Source organism: Lissotriton vulgaris, chromosome 4_1 (genome assembly GCF_964263255.1).
Source record: "Lissotriton vulgaris chromosome 4_1, aLisVul1.2, whole genome shotgun sequence".
Classification (NCBI taxonomy): Eukaryota; Metazoa; Chordata; class Amphibia; order Caudata; family Salamandridae; genus Lissotriton; species Lissotriton vulgaris.
The window spans coordinates 1734878876-1734902978 of record NC_141691.1 but is presented as its reverse complement, the minus strand read 5'-3'; positions in this window follow the sequence as shown (position 1 = coordinate 1734902978).

Here is a 24103-nt window from a genome sequence, read left to right as displayed (position 1 = left end):
CATTTGTGTGGGCAGCCATTGGCCCGACTCTCTGGGTCACACTGAGTCAGACAACACGGGCACACAGAAATACTCACACAAGTAATTACTGTCCTGGCACCTACATGGCAAACATCCGGTGGCTCTGTATGGCTGACAATGTGACACTCCCCACTCACACATACAGGTGCAGGCATGGCAAAGAGTGACATTGTGACACACACACACTCCCTCGCCCATGAGACAGCTTGTCTGTTAGTGTTTGACACAACCTCACACCCTCAGGCATATACTGCAGCAGCACAACTACACGTCTGACACCCCCCTGCCCGACAGCTACCTTCATGGTGACTTACCACGACATTGGGACTACCAAACAGACTTGGGTACTGTGCCAGCACCTCGTTGGTGAATGGACTGGCACGGATCTTCTCTGTCCTTGCCATCCCTGTGGACATGGAACACCTGTGGCGGAAGTGAGTGGTGAGGGGTCCCAGGCGGCAGGCTCAGGAGGCAGCAGCAGGAGAGGGTCCCAGGCAGCAGGCTCAGGAGGCAGCAGCAGGAGAGGGTCCCAGGCAGTAGGCTCAGGAGGCAGCAGCAGGAGAGGGTCCCAGGCAGCAGGCTCAGGAGGCAGCAGCAGGAGAGGGTCCCAGGCAGCAGGCACTGTGAGCAGTGGAAATGTGAGGCTCACTCCCACAAACTCATAAGCCCATGGGGCAGTCTGTAAGCTGCAAAGCAGCGCCATTGGTTGTCCAGGTCTGCCTCTTTCAAAATCATCCAATGACCGCCTCCGCGGTGACGGAGCACACCTTCCGCTTTTTTCAAATCTGCATCATGCCACCGCGATCATCGCTCCCATTGGCTGTAGGCAATGCTCTATGGCGGTGATGCACCACGGGTGCCCGGGGTGCGCTACCGCGATAGTGCATCATTCAAATGTATCCAATGAGCGCCTACGCGCTGGCGGAGCATGCCCACCGCCATGTACACATGTCCATATGCCAATGGCTTCCACACTTGTGAAGGGGGTGGTGCTGGTGTCACATCGCTGGGGACAGGCGGTAGGTACCGCGAATCATGCGGCGGAGCATGCCCACCGCCATGTACACATGTCCATATGCCAATGGCTTCCGAACTTGTGAAGGGGGTGGTGCTGGTGTCACACCGCCGGGGACAGGCGGTTGGTACCGCTATTTAGATGACCATTAATGGCTATGTCAATCCTGAACACTGTATCAGTACACAGCAGTACACAGCAGTAACATGGTGAAGGGCACATTATTGTACACACAATGCCAAACTTCCATCTCATCCACAGGTGGACGCACGTTCAGTGTGACACACTTTGGTCTGTGGTCCCTGCCATGTTACTTATGCATTTCATGGCTGATGATGCTTGACACTCTTGAGCTGGTGTTCATGATGTGGTACAAATCCATTTGTTGTGGGTCTGTGATGACCTTGGCAAGGCTTGTGTCACTGCATTGTATCGTATCAGACTGGTGCATTCACAACAGCTCATGCACACAACTGAACGTTTTCCTGATACTGTGATCATTGTGTTGATGGATGTGTGCAGAGTTTAGATGATGCATTGAGTTGTGACAGGTACAGAAGATGGGTGTGATACAGACATGGTAATTTCCAAAACATTTGCGGATGTTGCTGCACCTTGCCTGCACATGTGAATTGTGATCTCCAGTATGAGCGCTTTCACATTGTGGCACTTGTGTATTGACAGTGAAGAGGTGTTACCTCTGTGTGTATCAAAAGGCCAGCCATGTATCTGGTGTGCCATGCATCTCTCAGGCAGTCAATGTCTTTCCATGACATCATTCATGGTATGTGCTGTGGCCATCTCATGATGGTTGTTACTGACATTTTCAATTTTACTTCTCAACTAGGAGGCCAAATCTCCTACATCACCTGACAGTGCTGGAAGACATGGAGAATATTGCAATAATTAGGAAATTCCACCTGGACAGACCAACACTGAAGATCCTGTGTGATCTATTGGAGCCCCACCTTCAGCCTCGCCGTCACTATCCTACAGCATTCACACCCACATGCAAGGTGATAGCAGCACTCCACTTTTTTGCGACAGGTTCCTTCCAGGAGACCGTGGCTAGCGCTGGAGGGATGTCACAGCCCATGTTCAGCATGGTGCTGAGAGATGTTCTTGCTGCCATGATGCTCTATCGGAATTGCTACATCCATTTCCCCAGGGGAGGAGAATTGACTGCCGTGAAGGGTGACTTCTATCCCCTTGGGCGCATCCCACATGTTGTTGGTGCCATCGATTGCACCCATGTAGGTTTGGTGGCACCACAGGCGACGGAGCACATATATAGGAACCACAAACATTATCATTCCATCAATGTGCAGGTGGTGTGCCTTGCAGACATGACCATTTCTCATGTGTGTGCGAAGTATCCTGGCTCGGCGCATGATTCGTACATCATGAGGAACAGCATGGTACCCCGGATGATGGAGAATCTGCATCCAGAGCGTGATTGGATTGTGGGTGAGTATGCCTACTGATATGGTGTGCTGTGTGTTACCTGCTGCACTCTGGCTGTGCAACATTACAATGGGTGTTTGTCATTCACAGGTGACTCTGCATAACCCAGTCGGCATTGGCTGTTGAGCCCCCCTGTAGCCCATTGTCTAGTATGCCTGTAGTGTATTGTGTATGTTTTGTGTAGTGTTCTGCCTGTGATGCCACAATGAGACTAGTGACTGTTGTTCTGTTGTGTCTCCCTAGGTGCTACAGACGAATCCTGCACTACATACTGTACATCATTTGGACACATCATGGACATTGTCAACATTGTAAATATTGCACTAAAAACAATACTGCACAAAATCTGGTGCATCAGGTATTTTATTTTGACAGTGGACATGTGATTTGTGCGGGAATATTTACATAACAGTGGGGAATGAGCAATGAGTTGACAGTCCTGTTCGTTGAGATGCAAGAGTAGAGTCCACATGGATGTGGTGACCCAGTCCAACAGACAGGGGCCATTGCCAAGGAAATGTGGGTAAAGACAGTCCAAACAGTCAATGCAGTAGGGAAGAGGGTTGTCATCACGGCTGGCTCTGTGACTGGTGTGTGGCAGGTGCTTTGCCTCCGGAGACTCCCAGGCTCTTCTTTGGAGACCCCCTAGATCTTTTTGGCTGTGGGGGGCCTGCTGAATGGCCAGCGGCGTGAGGGGACTCGTCCCTCTCTGTTGACGCAGGGGAGGATGGTGTACTGTCATCCTGCGGCACAACAGGAGGGGACGGAGATGGGGTTGGGACACAGGCCTGTCCCTCTGCAACGCCACTTTCTGGCCCATGAGGTCCACCATCTGTCCAAGGCGGTTGTCGATGGAACTCATCAGCAGGATGAGCGTCCTTAATAGTTCATCCAAATGGCCACTTTGTCCCTGGACCTCTTGGTATGCCTCCACTACTCTGGTGAAATGGTCCAGGGATGGTGTCCACTCCTCCCGAGGTCTAGTTGTGACCCTGGCCCTCCCACCTGCTTTGCTGCCACGGACCTCTTGCCTCGCCACTGTCGGTCCGCGCACTCTCTCCCTGCCCTCCACAGTAGTTGCTGTGGGCTGGTCATCCCCTGGGACAGGGAGGGTGCTGCAGGTGGTAGTGGTGGTACTAGTGGTAGTGGCGGTGGTGGCTGCGGTGGAGGCAGAGGCCTTAACAGCAGGGGTCTGCGGCGCTTTTGTTGCCGCAGGAGATGTGGTGGGGAGGATGGGGGCCTGGGACCTCTGGGTCTGTGGCACACCAGATGGGCCAGCCTGGAGCTCTTCGTCCAAACTGTCCTGGGACTCCGCATCTGCGAGTCCATGTGCTGGGGGTGGAGACTGGCTCTGCTGGTCGTTGGTGTGATCCTCAGCAGTGAGTTCTTCATCACCTGTGGAGTAGATGGGGAATGTTCAGTGTTGGACACTGTGCAAGTATTGTCCCAGCTGCGTGTAATGGCCTGTCTGTACACTACACAAATATGAAGTCAGCAGTAGTACAATTCATGGCGACACTGTGTGTAATTTCATAGCGCAGAGGAACATCATTTACTCATACATGTTGGATGTCAATGCATTGCATGCAATTGTTGCAGCATTTCGGGATGCAGGTCTCCCACACACACATCAGGAAGAGTTAAGATAGCTACCTACCTGGTAAGTGAGGGAGAACAGTGCAATGGCTGACTCTTGCTCCTGGGTGGGGGAGGCCTGTATCCTGCTCAACTGTGGGCCAGGGGGCATTCTGGGAGTAGTGATTCAGGGCCCGCACCCCCAAACAGTGCTCCAATACAAGATAGATACCGACCTGTAAGTCTGTTTGGTGAACAGTGCAACAGGCTGACACATGCTCCTGGGTGGGGGAGGCTTCTATGCTGCTGGAGTGTAGGCCAGAGGACATGCTGGGAGTGGTGATACAGGCTTCCCACACACAAACAGTACTCCAATACAAGATGGCTACCTACCTGTAAGTCTGTTTGTTAAACTGTGAAATGGCTGACACATGCTCCTGGGTAGGGGAGGTCTCCATTCTGCTGGAGTGTGGGCTAGGGGGCATGCTGGGAGTAGTGATTCAGGGCCTCCCACCCCCAAACAGTGCTCCAATACAAGATGGATACCGACCTGTAAGTCTGTTTGGTGAACAGTGCAATGGCTGACACATGCTCCTGGGTGGGGCAGGCCTGTATCCTGTTCAGCTGTGGGACAGGGGGCATGTTGGGAGTGGTAGTGTAGGACTCCTTCCCCCATACAGGCCTCCTAAGCAAGATGGCTAGCTACCTGTATGTCTGTTTGTTGAACTGTGCAATGGCTGGCACATGCTCCTGGGTGGGGGAGGTCTCCATGCTGCTGGAGTGTGGGCCAGGGGGCATGCTGGGAGTAGTGATTCAGGGCCTCCCACCCCCAAACAGTGTTCCAATACAAGATGGATACCGACCTGTAAGTCTGTTTGGTGAACAGTGAATGGCTGACACATGCTCCTGGGTGGGAGAGGCCTGTATCCTGTTCAGCTGTGGGACAGGGGCCATGTTGGGAGTGGTAGTGCAGGACTCCCTCCCCCATACAGGACTCCTAAGCAAGATGGCGAGCTACCTGTATGTCTGTTTGTTGAACTGTGCAATGGCTGACACATCCTCCTGGGTGGGGGAGGCCTCAATGCTGCTGGAGTGTGGGCCAGGGGGCATGCTGGGAGTAGTGATTCAGGGCCTCCCACCCCCAAACAGTGCTCCAATACAAGATGGATACCGACCTGTAAGTCTGTTTGGTGAACAGTGCAATGACTGACACATGCTCCTGGGTGGGGGAGGCCTGTATCCTGTTCAGCTGTGGGACAGGGGGCATGTTGGGAGTGGTAGTGTAGGACTCCCTCCCCCATACAGGCCTCCTAAGCAAGATGGCTAGCTACCTGTATGTCTGTTTGTTGAACTGTGCAATGGCTGACACATGCTCCTGGATGGGGGAGGCTTCCATGCGGCTGGAGTGTGGGCCAGAGGACATGCTGGGAGTGGTGATACAGGGCTTCCCACACACAAACAGTACTCCAATACAAGATGGCTACCTACCTGTAAGTCTGTTTGTTAAACTGTCCAATGGCTGACACATGCTCCTGGGTGGGGGAGGTCTCCATGCTGCTGAAGTGTGGGCCAGGGGGCATGCTGGGAGTAGGGATTCAGGGCCTCCCACCCCCAAACAGTGCTCCAATACAAGATGGATACCGACCTGTAAGTCTGTTTGGTGAACAGTGAATGGCTGACACATGCTCCTGGGTGGGAGAGGCCTGTATCCTGTTCAGCTGTGGGACAGGGGCCATGTTGGGAGTTGTAGTGCAGGACTCCCTCCCCCATACAGGCCTCCTAAGCAAGATGGCGAGCTACCTGTATGTCTGTTTGTTGAACTGTGCAATGGCTGACACATGCTCCTGGGTGGGGGAGGCCTCAATGCTGCTGGAGTGTGGGCCAGGTGGCATGCTGGGAGTAGTGATTCAGGGCCTCCCACCCCCAAACAGTGCTCCAATACAAGATGGATACCGACCTGTAAGTCTGTTTGGTGAACAGTGCAATGACTGACACATGCTCCTGGGTGGGAGAGGCCTGTATCCTGTTCAGCTGTGGGACAGGGGGCATGTTGGGAGTGGTAGTGCAGGACTCCCTCCCCCATACAGGCCTCCTAAGCAAGATGGCGAGCTACCTGTATGTCTGTTTGTTGAACTGTGCAATGGCTGACACATGCTCCTGGGTGGGGGAGGCCTCAATGCTGCTGGAGTGTGGGCCAGGTGGCATGCTGGGAGTAGTGATTCAGGGCCTCCCACCCCCTAACAGTGCTCCAATACAAGATGGATACCGACCTATAAGTCTGTTTGGTGAACAGTGCAATGGCTGACACATGCTCCTGTGTGGGGGAGGCCTGTATCCTGCTCAGCTATGGGACAGGGGGCATGTTGGGAGTGGTAGTGCAGGACTCCCTCCCCCATACAGGCCTCATAAGCAAGATGGCTAGCTACCTGTTGTGTGAGGGTGGACAGTGTAATGGTGTTTTGGTATTGCAAGGAAGTACTTCTCAGTGTGTTGTTAGGCATTTGTTTGTACTTACCAGCCTCCGCTCCCCCGGCTACTCCTGTGAGACTCTCAGGAAGCAGTATGGCAAGAACCTTCTCCTCTCATGTTGTGAATGTTTTCTGTGGGAGTGGAGGGCCACTGCCAGTCACGTTCGCCAGCGTCCAGTTCTTACTCCTACTCTCCTTGACAACCCTCTTGAGATCATGCCACCGCTTCATGATCTCCTACCTGGATCTTGGGGTGGTCCCTACTGCATTCACCCTTTGGACTATCCTTTCCCACATTTGTGTCCTCGTGGCTAATGATGTCTGTTGGACCAGGCTACCAAACAGTTGTTGATCTACTCTTACAATCTCATTGACCATGACTGTCAACTCACTCTCTATGAATTTGGGCATTTTTGGTGTTGTCATGGTGTGTGGTGGTTGAGGTGTTTGTGGGTGCAGGGGTGTGGGTGCAGGGGTATGGTGTTGAGGTGTGAGGTGTGTTGTGTGCTGTGGGATTATTTGTGCTGGTGTAAATGTGGTGGTGATGGTGGCGGTGGATGTGTGTGTGTGCTGTGCTCTTTTGCCTCTCCTGTTAGATGTGGGGTATGGCCTTCTATTCAGGAATGTTGCAAATGATTGTGGTTTGTGAAGGGGGTGGCTTTATACTCAGCTGTGTGGGTGTGTCCAAGTTGATTTTGGGTGTCAGGTGTGTTGTGGGAGTTGTCCAGGGTTTTTATTTTATTTTAGCTTTATTTGTTTTATTTGTATGTATGTTATGTATTTGGGGGGCATGGCTGATTTTATTCCTCCACAGTTTGGCAGCTCTTCCGCTATTTTTCCCATTCACTCATGTGTGCGACTGCGGCGGTCGGTAACAGCGGTTCCAACCGCGACACCCTCTGGGTTATCCTAATTTCCCGTGCGGTGTGTCCGCTGTCCTTGTGGCGGGTTGTAGATTTTCCGCTGCTTTTCCGACCGCCGCGGTCAATTTTTGGCCATCATCGCCCGCGTCGGACGGCTTTGCTTGGCCCGCTACCGCCGCGGTCGGTCTTTAGTGGCGGTTTATCCTAATGTGGCCGCCGGTGTATCTGCGGTGCAGGCAGGCGGTTGGTTTTTGCCTCCATGGCGGTCAGGGTGGTTTTCCGCCCGCTATCCTAATGACCTCCTAAGTCGGGCCACCCTTAAAGTAATGTTTTGCAAGTACTCCTCTAACTCGGCTAATGCAAGTTTTGTTTTAGCCTATCTGATTGCTCTGTGCTGAAGAGGCAAAGGGCCATATGTATCAAGATACCCATTTGCGATGATCAAATAGCGATTTTTAAGAAATCGCTATTTGAGGATCACAAATGGGCATGTATGTAGAAAATCGCAATTTTTTGCGATTCCTTAGAATTCCATTAGCAAATTGCGAATCGCAATTAAGGAATACTTTCCCATTCATTTCTAGGGGCCAGGAGGCCCATAGGAATGAACAGGAAGTTATTCTCAATTTGCAATTCACAATTTGCTAATCGCAAATTGAGAATAATTTTAAGGGTGCAGGGGTGTCCAAAGGACACCCTGTTGCACCCCTGAAATATGCATGGGTGCACATGTGGCACACATACATGCCCTAAGGGCATGTATGTGCATCACATGGCACTCTGAAAAATGCAAAAATATGCATTTTTCAAGGAATTCGCAACTTACCACCAACTAGAAGTTGGTCGTAATTTGCGATTCCTTAAGGGCATTTTGCTAATTTTTTTGGCTACATACATTGCATTTAAGGAATTGCAAAATTTGCGATTCCTTAAATGCAATTGCAAAATAAGGAATCGTAAATTCTGTGATTCCTTATTTTGCACCAGTTTTGCTTCATACATTCCATTTAGCAAATTTGCATTCGTAAAGGCCGAAATTCTGCGAATTTCGGCCTTTGCAATTGTGAATTTGCATGATACATATGGCCCTTAGTGAGGGTGGGAGGGGAGATATTTTTACCTGAGCAGGAAGGAAAACATTATGATCAGTATCACACGAGAAATGAAGGCGCTGCTTTAAGCAATGCACCACTTAATACTCACATGTAGTCTTTTAACCTCAGCAGTGGCGGCTCACCGAGGGCGTGCTGCTGGGCGATGGTGGGGCAGGGCGGGAGAGGGGCAAGTTTAAACTTCACAAACTAAAACAATTCTAAGGGCCAGATGTACGACCATTGGATTTAGCCCCTCAAAATTTGCAGCAAACTGCGAGTCGCAAATTGCGAGGTGCTAAATCGCATGTACTACAATGTCTCAGACACTGTTAGCGATTCCCAATGTGGTCACAATTTGCGAGGCTCATGAATTTTAATGAACCTCCCACAATTTGTGGGCCTATTGGGAATGACAGGCCCTACCAGGGATGGTGACCTGCAGGGCTCAGCAGGCCACCTGGTCTGAGGCTGCTTTTAGACAAAGCTGTTTTTTTAAAATACATCCCATTTTCCTTAAAGGAAAAAAGGATGCATTTAAAAAAAAAATCAAACGTTTTTGTTTCATTTTTTAAGGGCAGGCTGTGGTACCTGGGACCACTGCCTACCCTTAGAAAATAATTGTGCATGCATTTGCAAAGGGGAAGGGTCCTGCAAAACATTTAAACATTGCTTTGGGGTGGCTATTAGGAAGGGAACGCCCCATCCTGATAGCGACTCGGAATTCCTAAATAGAGAGTCGCAAATGAATTGCGACTCGCTATTTAGGAATTGTACATGGCCCAGACAGAGATTGCATGCGCAAACGGGTCCGTAAAACGGTTTGCCCATGCAATTCTAGGTGGTACATCTGGCCCTTTATCTTTAGCTATAACTTTCATTTACAATTTATCATCACCTTCAAATTATTATAAGTAGTGGACCTCGTTATACTCTTTTTAGCTCGCTAACCAGACAACAGTAACTACAACTCGCCACTCTATGATGCACTGCGTTCTCACAAATGATGATACTCCACTGCACAGCAATACACTGTTGGAGACTCTCCACCATGCGACTGGAGTACACTACACTAGACAACACTACACTCTACAAAGCTTTGTTACACTCTATTCCACTCTACATGATGCCACTCTTCTCCACTCCACAACACTCCATTTCATGACACTACAGTCGATGACACTCCACTGTACAACACGCCACTACAGTCAACTATACTCCACTTCATTAAATGATACACCACGCCACTCCATTGCATAACATTTTACTCCACTGAAAGTTACATCCAGTTTACAGTGCTCCACTCTACGACATTAGGGTCTATAACACTCTCCTTTACTGTACTGTCCTAAACTCCACTTTACGACACTCCAATCAGTGACACTTTACACTGCGATTTGAAACACATTTTTATTAGAAAGGAAAAACCATTACCATACAATCAAGAAAACAAGGGTTAAGGATAATTTATAGTTAGAAATACCTTATGTAGTCTTTCTATACAAACCAAACTTAAAATACACAAACATTACAAATTGTAAAGTTTTTATTATAACTTAAATTTATAATTTATGCACCACCTTCAGATTACAATAAGTCACCCAACTCTAAACATAGTTTTTCACCTCCCTCACCCTACTACATTAACTTTAACTCATGCCTTTTTCATGCAGTTTATACCCTTGCATAATACATCACTTATATCATGTGAAATCATAGCATTCATAACAACACTTATAACTTCTCAAATGCCATTATTATTCACAACACAGTGCATGGAAGAGTGGTGAGTTATAGTTTGTGTCGTCTGGTTAGTGAGCTGAAAAGAGTGAGTAATAATGTCCGCTACTCATAATAATTTGAAGGTGGTGGATACATTGTAAATTAAACTTATGACGTTAGAATTTTTATGTTTGTGTAGTTTAAACCTGGTTTGTATGGGGAAAATAATTTTTCCAAATGATATTTAACCTTTAACCTTTGTTTTCTTTTTATTGCATATATATATATATATATATATATATATATATATATATATATATATGTATATATATATATATATATATATATATATATATATATATATATATATGTTTGCACACACCTCCGTAATTCTCGCAGAGGTCAAAAAGGACGGCACTCCAAGTTGTTGTTTTAACCAAAGTGGTTTATTGGCAGACCCCCCTGCCCCCTTGAAAAAAAAAATATATATATATATATATATATATATATATATATATATATATATATATATATATGCAATATATATATATATATGCAATATATATATATATATATATATATATAATGACATTTCGTACAGTAGAGTAGGGTATTGTAGACTGGCAGAGAGTGGAGTAGAGTGTTTCAGTAGGGAGTAGAGTGTCATAGAGTGGAGGATATTCAAGTGGAGTGTCATTAAAGTAGAGGAGACTGTCGTAGAGTGGAGTGCTGTATCATATAGTAGAGTGGCTTGTCGTTGAGTGTCATACGGTGTACTACAGTTGTGTAGAGTGGATGGGAATAGAATGGAGAAAAGTGTCACAGAGTGGCATAGAGTGTGGTGCAATGTTGTAGAGTGGAATTGAATACAATAGACTCGAGAGTCGGACAGTGGAGCGCCATGGGGCAGAGTATAGAACAGAGGTGAAGAGTGGGATACAGTGTAGTAGAGTGGAGTATATTGGAGTGGAGTACACTGGAGTAGGGTAGTGTAGAGTGACGTCTATTAGAGTGGAGTGGCGTGTTGTAGACCATAGTGGTGTGGAGTACGTTAGAGTGGAGTGGCATTGCACACAGTAAAGTAAAGTTTCATAAATGTGAGTACTGTGTTGTACAGTAGAGAGAGTGGGGTGCCGTACAGTATTGGAAAGTGATGTAGACTATAGCAGAGTAGAGTGGCATTCAGTCTAGTTGAATTTTGTAGCGTGGAGTGGTGTCCAATACAATACAGGGTTGTAGAGTGTGGGAGAGTGGATTGGCATACAGGATTATAGAGAATAATGGCATTGAGCGGTGTAGAGTGGCGTGACATAAGTAGAGTAATGGAGTAGAGTGGCGTACTTTGTCAGAGTAGAGTGGATTAAAATTGGGTTCTGTGGCATACAAATAGTTGCATACAGTGCTGTATAGTGTACTAGAGTATTGTACAGTAGAGTGGAGTAGAGGGTTGTACAGTGGCATACAGTATAGGACAGTGGTGTATAGTGAAGTGAAGGGGTATAGACAGGTGTAAAGTGCTGGAGACTGGCATAAAGTCTAGTAGAGTGTTATAGAGTGGAGCTACACAGAGTACAGTAGTGTGTGAATCTGTGGCGCTGCATACAGTGGATTGTTGCACAGTAGCTTAGTGTGAGGTAAAGTCTTGTACAGTGGAGTAGTGTCAAGTGGAGTGGTGTAACATTGTGAGGAGTAAAGTACAATAGACTGTATTGGTCATAGAGTAAAGGAGCATGGAGTGGAGTGTACTGATGTAGCGTAGGTAGTGAACTGTTATAAATTGGAGTCGGGTCTTGTACAGTAGAGTGGAATGCTGTGTCCTATAGAAGAGCGTCGTAGAGTGTAATAGAGTGTTGAACATTGGTGTGTACGGGCTTAGAGTGGAGTATAGAGTTGGACAGTGGAGAGTACGGGCATAGAGTGGAGTAGAATGTCGTAGAGTGCCATAAAGTATGGTAGACTTTTATAGAGTGGAGGAGAGTGTCATACAATGGGGTGGCGTAAAGTGGCTTGCTGTAAAGTGTGGTAGCATACAGTGGAATACTGTACACTGGAGTGTAGAAGCGTGAAGTGGCATAGAGTGCAATAAAGTAGAGTGAAGTGGCGTACAGTTGAACGGCTTAGAGTGTAGTAGGGTTCAGTGGATTACGGTAGAGTGGGGTGAAATACATTAAAGTGGCGTAGCATTAAGGAAACTGTTATAACTTGGAATAGCGTCTCATACAGTAGTGTGGAGTGCTGTGTCTTACAGTGTTGGAGACTGTTGTAGAGTGGAGTAGAGGGTTGTACAATGGAGTGTACAAGCATAGACTTGAGTGCAAATTTGGACATTGAAGTGTACGGGGATAGAGTAGAGTAGAGTCTAGTAGAGATGCATTGAGTGTAGTAGATTTTTGTAGAGTAGAGTTCTATAGAGTGGAGAAGAGTACACTGGAGTGGCATAGAGTGGAGTAGCGAACAGTGGAGTGGCATAAAATGGAGAAGCGTAGACTGGAGTAGCGTAGACTGAAGCGGCAGACAATGGAGGGACATAGGGTGTAATAGTTTGTAGTGTCGTAGCGTACACTGCAGTGGCGTAAAGCGGGGAAACATCCTTTACAACGCAACTTTTACCACGCAGTGCTTTTACTTCGCAACTTTTACAACGCAAACCATTACAACGCATTGCGCTGGGGGGCGCTCTAGGATAGGGAATAGATTTAATTTACTATCCAACACCTTCCCTACTATCTACGGGGACTGGAGTTGGAATAGTAAATTAAACTATTCACTATCCAGCACGCCTCAACACTCTGCGTTGTAAAGGCATGCATTGTAAAAGTTGCGATGTAAAAGCATGCGTGGTAAAAGCATGCGTTGTAATGTCATACATCCTTAAAGCGTAATAGCATGTAGTGTAGTAGCATATAGTGGAGTGACGTACAGTGAAGTGGTTTAGACTGGAGTGGTGTATTGTGGGGTGGGGTAGAGTGTAATATCGTACAGTGAAGTGGAGTACAGTGGAGTGGGGTAGAGTTGAATAACATAATGTAATGGGGCAAAAATTATAGTTGCGTACAGTGTAGAATGGAGTGGCATAGAGTGGAATAGTGTGGTGGAATAGCGTAGAGTGGAATACAGTGGAGTGGCATAAAGTAGAATAGCATAGAGTGGAATAGCGTAGACTGGAACAGTGTAGAGTAAAGGGGCATACCGTGGAGTGGTGTAGATTGGAGGAGTGTACAGTTAAGTGGGGTAGAGTGAAATATCATACATTGGAGTGGAGTGGCGTAGAGTGGATTGGAACGTTGTATAGTGGAGAGCATACAAAGGAATAGGGTAGAGTGGAGTGGAGTGGTGTAGAGTAGAATGGCATAGACTGGAATAGTATATAGTGGAGTAGGATACAGTGGAGTGGCATACAGTGAAGTGGTGTAGCCTGGATTGGTGTAGACTGGAATGGGGTAGCGTGTCGTAGCATAGAGTGGAGTGGCATACAGTGGCGTAGCATCCAATTAAATAGCGTAGAATGGAGTGGAGTAGGGTGGATGGCATAGAGTGGAGTGGCATACCAGTAAATAGCATACAGTGGAGTGGCATATAGTGAAATATCATGTACTAGAGTAGCGCATAGCAGAGTGGCATACAGTGGAGTGGTGTACATTGAAGTAGCATACATTTTAATAGCATAGAGTGGACGGGCATAGAGTAGAGTTGTGTAACAGTGTAGTAGCCTAGAGTGGAGTGGCATAAAGCAGAGTGTTGTACAGTGGAGTGCCGTTGAGTGCAATAGAGTATAGTGGAGTAACAGACTGTAGAGTGGCGTTTAATAAAGTGGTGTAGACTGAAGTGGCTGTAGACTGGAGGGGCTGCAATACCATATGTGAAAAATAACAATCCCAGGCATACACTAAGGAAAATACACAATAGATTCAACAAACAAACTAGTTCAGTTAGAAAAAATATTCATATTTAATTTGATAAAAAGGGGATAAAAAGTAAGTGCATTAGTCACAATTGATAAAAATAATGATACATATGTATTCACAAAACAGATTAAAAAGAAGTCAGATGGCATCCAGTCAACGCGTTTCGACATGTACAATATGCCTTCATCAGGACTTTAACCATCAACAAGCTCTGTAAAACATAATTATAACATAGTATTACTGTTATTGTAATCCTATCGTGACATAATTACAACTGAACTAGTTAATAGTTTGTTACTGCATTCTATTGGTAAAAATATAATCTTCATTCCAGGTTCATGATGTACCGCTTTAATTAAACAACTCAACAGCTAGACTAACTATGCATAGACGTTGGTCTCTGAAACAACACATGACTTAATTAGTGAATATACCATAGATTTTAGAAACAAGACATGATATAAATTGTGTTCACAGAAGTAGTAAGATACGTAATAACTTATTCATGAAGGACAGCAAATATTTAGTTTCACTAAGGACAAATGACCAAAAGGGTATGCATGTAGGCTATCCTATTTGGTATATATATCATGGATAAAAGTTGTTTTTTACTTATAATCATTAATACATATTTGCTACCATATCTGTATGAGTCTTGTCACAGATGTAGTAAACTTTTTTAAATGTTCAGTTTTCAAAATACAATTTACAGGAGACGTATTCACAGAGATATATGCACATGTCTGTTCCTAAACTATGAGAAAGACCAATTCAGTCGTACTTATTAAAACAGTAAACAGTAAAGATGAAAGAAAAGATGGAACAAAGCAAAAAGGATAGGTAGTAAGGAATTACTACGTTTATAGGAAATTGAGATGAGTATTTTTATTTTACTGGGAGTTATTGGATTATTTGACCTAAAATAAAAGGGTGCTATTTTAAGTAAACAGAGGAATAGATCTATCCTCTTTATAAATAGTAGCCTAATATCCATTCACAAAATTAGTGTACTCTTACCTAATACTCTTATGCGTGGGCAGCGTACGTGGGCGTGCTACAATTCTCTTCTCTTTTTAGGTTATAATATAGAAACAAGGCAGAGAAAACCTACGGGTAAATTGTATGATCACATTAATGCACATATTGTTGCTGTTGTTAGTATGATAAAAGGGTGTTCCTTTAGCGTTCTTACCCTGAAATTCGACTTTGTATATTCAAAATGTGGGTTCCAGTCAACTGGTGGAAAAATACCATACTAGATTAAAATGTCGTATTGGAAACCTATCAAAAGAGAAAAAGATGCACAATATGGGATGGATTCGAGTAATCTATGATTTATATTAAAGTGCACGTGTTAACCGCTTACCTAAAGGTTAAGTGAAAGTTGCTTGTAGATAGGAACAACCATTACTTGTGACAGGTAAAATTGGATGACGAGAGCGTTAGTATAGCTGCAATACCATACAGTGGAGTGGCGCAGATTGAAGTGGGGTCAAATTGAATAGCATAAAATCAAGTGGTGTACAATGGAGTGCCATACACAGGAGTCTAATGGAGTAGCGTACAATGTGGGACATATAGTGAATTAGCGTACAGTAGATTGAGTAGAGTGGAGTGGCATATAGTAAAATGGCATAGAGTGGAGTACCGTTCGGTGAAAGAAATCTACCGCCGAGGATGTTTATGTATCACCATGCTACAGAGAAAGGCCTGGATGGGCATATCTGTTGCAGTTGAAATGTTTGGATACTAAAAAGAGCCCCACATGTGACAGGAATAAGAGTTTGTGAAGATTACGACATTTTGAATAAAATTGGATGAATCATTGGACAACTTGTTAAGCATTTTTGTGAGCAAAGCACTGAGCAAGATGTGCGTCTGTTGGGAGTGTTACTTCGCTCCATTTCCTTGTAGTCATTACTAACGTGTGGTATTTGGGCAAACCACTGCATCGGGCTGCACGTGACAGAGTACAGAAGGAATAAACATAAGAGTACATGGAAGAATGATGTGCATTTGGCTACCTCTTGAAATTGATTGCATCATTATACTGCCCTTTAGCCAGTTACACCCAAGGATTACAGATAAACAAGTCAAGAACAGTCTGTCACATGCGAGTTGGTTCAAACAGCCATGCATCCTGATAACGGAACTCAGAGACTTTTGGTTGGAGCTGAGACATTTAATTTCAGAATCGGACTGTGTATGCTTATTTGGAAAGAAAAAAATGTAACATTTTAAAATGTAACATTTTAAAGTTATTGCATGTTTACATCGCATGTCTCGAAGGCCATTTGAAATCAGGTGGTAATTTATGTGGTTAAACAACTGTGGGAGGGTGGGGTATCCTAGGGTGTGGTTTGAAGATGTTTTTGAAAAATGGGGAATGGAAACGCCGGCAGTACCTTTTGGGATTTGAGGTTTGAAAGGTTGGGATAGTGAACATGTGTCCAACTAGATTGGTTGATATTGAGGGGTGGAGCCAAGAGTCTGTTCTTTAATCGGGAAATGTCAGGAGCGTACGTAGTAAAAGTTCATGTTTAGGAAACAAGATGCGTGGCAAAGGACATCATCTGGTTACTCGAGAAAGGTAGGGACATGACGGGTAGAGTTTGGTTTATGGAGACTGGTTTAGTGGGAAAAAGCCCGAAATGCATTGGATGAAAGAAATCTACCACCGAGGATGTGACAGAATCAAGAGTTTATGAATTTTACAACATTTTGAATAAAATTGTATGAATCATTGGACAAATTGTTAAGCATTTTTGTGAGCGAATCACTGAGCAAGCTGTGCGTCCGTTAGGAGTGTTACTTCGCTCCATTTCCTTTTAGTTATATTTTGGGCCATAGTATTCTGTGATTACTTTGCAATATACAGTAGTACATGGCAATGACACGCCTGTATACAATTGGGTAGCAACTGTTTTAGAGAATGAAAAGGCAGCCATATTGTTTTTACTACGCTGTGGCTGTGTTCAATGGTAGGGCCTTAGATATAGATAAATAGTAGGTCCCTACCTATTACCACTTTGTAAAAATGGAAATAGGTAGGGATATTCATTTACATTTTTTAATATATTTTTAAATAAGTTTACAGCCATTTACCGCTGTAGTTTCACATACATTTGTGAAATTCTGCAAACGTACTGTGGGGACAGATATCACTAAGTTTAAATGCCTTATAACTTAAAAAATACTTACCCTACTTACTAAATACTTACTGCAGTACCCATAAAACATAATCTCTGCACCATAATGTATAATCCTGCCACATTTCTGGTAAATCCATTCAGCCATTTTCGCACTATGTCAAATACAACAATCCATGGAAAATGCATTGGTGGAAAACGCGTTTGGGGGGCCCTTTTATTTTTGCACCCTATTAACAATTCACTACAAACACTTACATCCCCTCACAATGTAGAAAATTTTATAGATCTGGAAAGATATGTGGTTATTCGTCAAAGGGGTGGAAAGGTGTTTTAGGGAGCTAATGTCCGAGGACTTCCTATCTTTATACAGAGTGGCAATCAGATTTAACATGGTTTCTTTCTTTTCATATATTGAATTTGTTATTTATGTGTTTATTGGTTTATATAATCATGTGACCATAAATGTGCCTTTTAGTTGTACATGTAGACATTCTGAAACTTTACATATGCGGTCTAGTTTATTTATTGGTCTTCCTTGTTACTTTTAGTAGGATTGTGCTAAATATTAATCCCAAAGTGAATGAAAGCCAATCATTGTTGTTACAATAATTAAGATATTTCTTCCTAATTGCCAATTATCATTTCCTCCATATATTAGTTTGTGTAGCTCACTTTTGTTTTATTTTGTCGCCCAGGAGTACATAAGCAAAATGTTATACTTGTTGGGCAGTTTCAATTTGTGAGTCAGACAGCATGCAAAGTAAACTTATGTAAATTAAGGTGTATTCAATTTGTTATGTGTTTGTTTGTAGGTTTCCATTAGCATGTGGCAACTAATGGGTATTTCAGTTATTCATTTAGTAAATGTGAAACTTTACATATGCAGTCCACTTTTTTCGGGCCTCCTTGCTACTTTGAGTAGGATTGTGCTACATAAGAAGGCCAAAGTGAATGAAAGGCAATCATTGTTATGGTTATAAAAACAGAGGTTATTTTTTTCCTAGTGACCAATTATCATGTCCTTCAAATAGTTTGTGTGGCTCACTGCTAGGTCAGTTTTTCATTTTGTTGCACAGGGATACTTAAGAAAGATAGTTTTTGTTCATTTTGTGAGTCAGAGAACATGCAAAGAAAACTTATATAAATTAAGATGTATTGTATTTGTATTATATTTGTTTTAGGTTTATAGGTTTCCATCCGTCTAGTAAATCTGAAACTTAGTTTATTTTTTGAGCTCCCTGGCTAGTTTTAGCATTGTTGTAAAAATGTCACTAAGTTGAAAAACCTTATAACTTAAAAAACACTTACTCTACTTACCTGCAGTACTCAAAAGAATCATCTGTCACTCTAATATCTAATGCTGCCAAAGTTAAGCAAAATCCAACTTGCCGTTTTCAAGCTAACGTGTTAAACTTCCAGTCCTCTGACAATGAAATGTGTGCCACAGGTCTGCAAAGTTTTGAGGACATTCGTCAAAACGTTATTAAGGGACAAAAATATTTGAAAACCCTATCTCTGGTGATGCCAACTATAACTACAGAGTATATATATATACATATACACATACATACAGAGCGGCAGTAGCTAGACATAGGAATTCCTCAGATTTTTGACTGTTATTTAACTTAGTGCTCTTTTGACGAATCTTGATGATAATTTGCAGTCCGATTCCTTGCTCTACATTGACAGAGAATGCAAAGTTTCATGTTGAGTGATCAGAGGGGTGTAAAGAGAAAAGGAGGAGGTCCAAAACAGGTTTAGACAACAATGCATTTTCCATAGACTTTTTATCTGTGTGTAGCGCAAAGATGGCTGGATGGATTTTTATGTAATTTGGCAGGAACATAGATTGAGGTGTGTAGATGATTTTTTTTGGTGTTTAATGTGAATTGGTTCAGTAATAGTTAAAAGTTATGAGGCAGAAAAACGTAGTCATGTCTGTTGTGTCAGTATACAGCAGAAGTACCATGGTACATGGAGATAACTAAACACAATATGATTGGGTAAGGAAAGCCAAGGAAGCCATCTTGATTGCAGCACAGTTTAACTCTGTTCTGTATTTACATATGAAATACAACAGACTACTTATGCTGTACAGTAAAGTAATAAATAAGGCACTATAGAAGTGTGTAGTGTTAAGATAAAAGACTTTGATAGGTTTATACCTTTAAATAAATGTATGGAGGATCACTGTAGATTGGCAGGTTATATTTCATGTGGTGTGTAAAATTGTTTGATGCACTATATGGCGAGGTTTTAAACAGGCCTGGGTGGTAAACTTCGCTCCATTTGCGGAGTTTGCTGAGTTTTCTGCTCTCCGCACTCCATAACGTGCAGCTGAGTTTTTTCCCCACTCGCGATCACGAATGGTAAGTTTGCAACCACGGAGGGTAAGTTCGTGAGCGCGAGCTGCCGCTTGTAACTATAACTGTGCAATTTTTAATGTATGTGCATTTTCAATTGGGTTTTTATAGTTATAATAAATAACGTATTCCTAACTATAATTAAGCTTTAACCTTTTTTTCTGGTTTTTTTTCATTAAAATGCCTTGCTGCAGGGTAGGTGTGATCATTGTTCTTAATTGCTCATATATGTTTTAAAATCTCTTTGCATAATGGAAGCTTCGTGCCTCTAATGTACAACAATATTCAGGGACATTCCAAGGAATAAACAACAAAATCGGATGTACCTGTTTTGAATTTGGACATCTTGCTGATTTTACCCATGGGTAGTGTGTATTGATGTTGATTATTGCCGTGTTTACATGATCTGCATGATTCAAACTTGAAAAACCCCTAATGAGTACTGAGCCAATTCGACTGTTGAATGTCTAATGTGTGTCAAGGAGGCTATGTATTAACATATCTCTATTTATCTAGGCTTTCTAGGTGTAATCATTTTGTACTGGTCTACCTCTGTGTCTATAATGGGATCAGCAGTCAGGAGACCCCAATGGTTTTTCAGAATGTTTCCTCAGCTTGTGGAATTTCTTATTGTATGTGATAATGTCCAAATGCTCACTAAGAGCCTTTTTAGCTGTAGTGTCGCTGTGGCCATCCAACCACCGCCACACTACAGGTCCACCCGCAGTATTAGGAATGTAGCAGTTGGACTACCACAGGACCGATGCATCCGCCGGGGATGCAGGAACCGGCAGCGGTCGAGCAGTGATCAAGAGCACTACCGTGCATTTTAGTAGCTGCCTGTCCACCACCCTTTTCATGGTGGTGAGCCCACCATGAAAAGAGTGGCAGAGAGGCAATGGCTCCCTGCCACTCCTGGAACTAGGGGTGCATGCAGGGGAGCACGTGTTGAGCCCCCCTTTGAATTGCACCCCTGTTTCTGAACGGTGTGGCAGGCATGACATTGTGTATTCCATACTGTGCAGGAATGTGATGCAGGCACTCTCATGGCAGTGATCTGCATGTCAGTCTCTCCTATGAGCCGGCAGCCGCACCGCACCTTTGGTGGTCCTCCTGCAGAGGGTAAGGTGGCACCACCGCAGGAGGACTACCAAACATGTAATAAGGCCCAAAATTCTTTAGAAGCAGACAAGAAAAAAGTGGGGGCCCCAAAATACATTTTCCCCATTCATTTTTCCATAGGAAAATTGAACAGTGATACCGCAAGTGCTGCTGAACGAAATTACAGCAGATTTTGGTTGCAGCATTGTAACCTTTAATCAGCTTCAAAATATGTTATCTGTACGGCAAGTTTGGTAATTTTCTCTGCTTGACTTTAATTTTACCTTTTATATTTATGATAAAATTTGCTTTCGCTTTGGGTAAGCCTATCTCTCAGTTTTCTTTCACCTCTCTTCCTCTTCTCTTTCATAAGTGCCATGTGTAGGCATACAATGTATGAGAAGCATCTAGTGCAGAGTCAATGCACTACAAAATAGAACAAATACCGAAAGACTGCTAATTTACCAAGAGCTTCTCTCACATTAAGCAAGTGGCCAAATGTACGACCCTTCCATTTTGCGACTCGCAATTTACGACTCAGATACTGTTTGTGATTCCTAATGGGGTCTCAAATTGCTTGCCTCATTAATATTCATGAGGCAGGTGCAATTTGCAACCCCATAGGGAATGACTAGCACTCCCAGGGATGGTGGCCTGCTCGGGTCAGCAGACCACCATGTCTGTGACTGTTTTTTAGATTAAGTAGTTTTTTAGGTCTCGCCTAGTCTAGGGCGAGACAACTTATGCAATCACTTTCAGGGGAATGTAGACAGCAGACTGTCACGAGCTTCTCCTGCCGGAGATTGAAGCTCGTGAGCGCGCACGTCGCCGTCCCTGATATTCCCATGCACAGAAAGGCTCCCGCACGCATGCGCACATACACACACTGCATACACACACACACACACGCACCCCCCCTTAAAGAAAGGCTCACGCACGCATGTGCACACACACACACTGCATACACACACACACACACATGCACCCCCCCTTAAACAGACACACGCGCAGACAGACACACGCACGCACAGACACACTACAACAGACACACGCGCACACCCCACCCCCACTCACCCCTCCTCCTCCTCAACACACTCACCTGTTCTGGCGGTGCTCGGCGTGCCTCTCGGGCGGCGGTTGCCCTTTGCGGGGCTCTCTCACCACATGAGAGGCCCGCCTTCTTCATGCGCCCGGCCGCTCTTCACCCGGTCCCCCATCTCGGGACCGGGACTCGATCAGGAGCCCTCGGGGCTCCTCGGACAGTGGCTTCTCTCTCGCGCCGCGATGGGGCGGGACTTCCGGTTGGGGCCGCGCTGCGATTGGCCGGCTGCCCAACCGCTTCCGGGTCGTCGCAGGCAGCGCGGCGGCCCGGCGGGAACTTGAAGAAACTCCTGGGCTGCGGTGGTGAATTAAAGGCACATGAGGGTCAGCCTGGGGTGCTGCATATTAAGTGTGTATACTGGTGTTCCAAATTTGGTAAAGTAGTGAGCAGGTTTCTAAATTTGGCCTTTGTCAACTATAGTGACTCAGCTTCTGTCAGCAAACCACTTTGTCATGCCTTTAATACATCTACTAGGTGATGCTGCCCGGTGAGCAGCTGTTCGGCGACTACGTGGGCAGCCTGGGCGGGGGCAACAGCACGCACGTGGTGGTCTACGACGGCGACCATTTGGGCTCCTTCTACGCCCCGCGGGCCTGGTGGATGTTCCGGGCCTTCGGGTGTCGGTGCTCAACGGCGGATTCCGGAACTGGGTGCGGGAGGGCCGCCCCGTGACTGCGGAGGCCAGCCCTGTGACTGCGGAGGCCAGCAGGCCCGAACCCGCCCAGTTCAAGGCCACGCTGGGCGGTCGGCTGGTGAAGAGCTTCGAGGAGATGCTGGAGAACCTGCGGACCAAAAGCTTCCAGGTGGTGGACTCCAGGTACGACGGCCGGTACCGTGGCACCGAGCCGGAGCCCGGGCAAGGTGAGAGTAGGACCAGTGGTCCGTCAGCAGGAAGCACTGCCAGGAAAGGGGGCAGTGACTTACTCACCTAGATTGCATACAAACATCTTCACTGTGATGATTGTCCATCCAGACACGCCCAGGGCTGTACAATTAGCCATCCGTGTATAGTCCCCTTCTGACGTGCGGGTATACATGCACTAGCAGGCCGTGGCATGCATTGACATCCACATACACAGACTATTAAACACTGATATATATTCACTTCACTCGGGGGCACCACCACATCACTTGGGGGCGCCACCACATCACTCGGGGACACCACCACATCACTCAGGGACACCACCACATCACTCTGGGACACCGCCACATCACTCAGGGACACCGCCACATCACTCAGGGACACCACCACATCACTCAGGGACACCGCCACATCACTCCGGGATACCACCACATCACTCCGGGATACCACCACATCACTCAGGGGCACCACCACATCACTCTGGGGCACCACCACATCGCTCTGGAACACCACCACATCACTCTGGAACACCACCACATCACTCTGGAACACCACCACATCACTCTGGGACACCTCCACATCACTCTGGGACACCACCACATCACTCGTCCACACCACCACATCACTCAGGCACACCACCACATCACTCAGGCACACCACCACATCACTCAGGGACATTACCACATAACTCAGGGACATTACCACATAACTCAGGGACATTACCACATCACTCAAGGACACCACCACATCACTCAGGGGCACCACCACATCACTCAGGGACATTACCACATCACTCAGGGACATTACCACATAACTCAGGGACACAACCACATCACTCAGGGACACTACCACATCACTCAGGGACATTACCACATAACTCAGGGACATTACCACATCACTCAGGGGCACCACCACATCACTCAGGGACATTACCACATAACTCAGGGACACTACCACATCACTCAGGGGCACCACCACATCACGCTGGGACACCACCAACACATCACTCTGGGACAGCACCAACACATCACTCTGGGGCACCACCAACACATCACTCTGGGGCACCACCAGCACATCACTCTGGGACACCTCCAACACATCACTCTGGGACACCTCCAACACATCACTCTGGGACACCTCCAACACATCACTCTGGGACACCTCCAACACATCACTCTGGGACACCACCAACACATCACTCTGGGACACCACCACATCACTCTGGGACACCACTCAGGTGCACCACCACTTCACTTGGGGGTACCACCACTGCACTCGGGGACACCACCACAGCACTCGGGGACACCACCACATCATTAGCCAGGCACACACCACCAGCTGTCAGTGCACTCGCAACCACTGCATCACTCAGCGCAACCACTGCATCACTCAGCACCAC